This window comes from Cervus canadensis, chromosome 15 (assembly GCF_019320065.1).
Source record: "Cervus canadensis isolate Bull #8, Minnesota chromosome 15, ASM1932006v1, whole genome shotgun sequence".
Taxonomy (NCBI): domain Eukaryota; kingdom Metazoa; phylum Chordata; class Mammalia; order Artiodactyla; family Cervidae; genus Cervus; species Cervus canadensis.
Genome location: NC_057400.1, coordinates 51,589,228 through 51,589,968, shown reverse-complemented (window position 1 = coordinate 51,589,968; position 741 = coordinate 51,589,228).

Here is a 741-nt window from a genome sequence, read left to right as displayed (position 1 = left end):
GCCACCCCGCCCCGGGTGCTTCTCGGGTGTATACACACACCCCACCCACTGCCCCAAATTCCCGCCGCTCCCAGGCTGGTATGGGGGGGAGGGGGGGGAGAGAAAGGGAACGGATCCCAGGCCTAATCAGCGCGGCTGCAATGTGGGATCGTTTAGGAGGCTTCCCCTCCGCCTTCTTTCAGGATTACTTGTGAAAATTGTGAATATCCGTCCTGTGTAAGGATTTCCGAGACTTGTGGGGCGAGTTTGGGGGAAGTATCAGGTTTGGCGGGGGCGGAGAGAGTGCTGGAAGACTAGAGTTTTGTTTACAAACAGTTCTTTCCTAGAAGTGGGGGGAAGCAGGCGGAAAAGAGGGGGTAAAGAGAGGAGTTAGGAAGTGGTCCGATGGTTTCCCCACTGTTAAAAGGTCCCAGGAAGGAGAATGATGTCCAGGAGCAGGAAGCCCCCTCAGAGAGATGTCCTTACTGACGTCCTTCTGTAAAAACCCAGAAGCAACTCAGCCCTCCCCAAAACACCCCCTTCCCCGTCCCCGTCCCATGCACTCGCTGAAAAGTTTCACACGCCGGGTCTTTTCCCGTTAGGGGACAGCGACCACCAGTGCCTTGAGCCTATTTAGGGTCAGAAACCTCTTCAAGCATGAAACCACAGAATCGCTCTTCCTCCTTAAATAGTGGTCCCTTTGCATTTGACTTTGGTGTCCCCGTAAGCCGGTGGGTAGGATGCGATCCTGCAGTCTTTTTT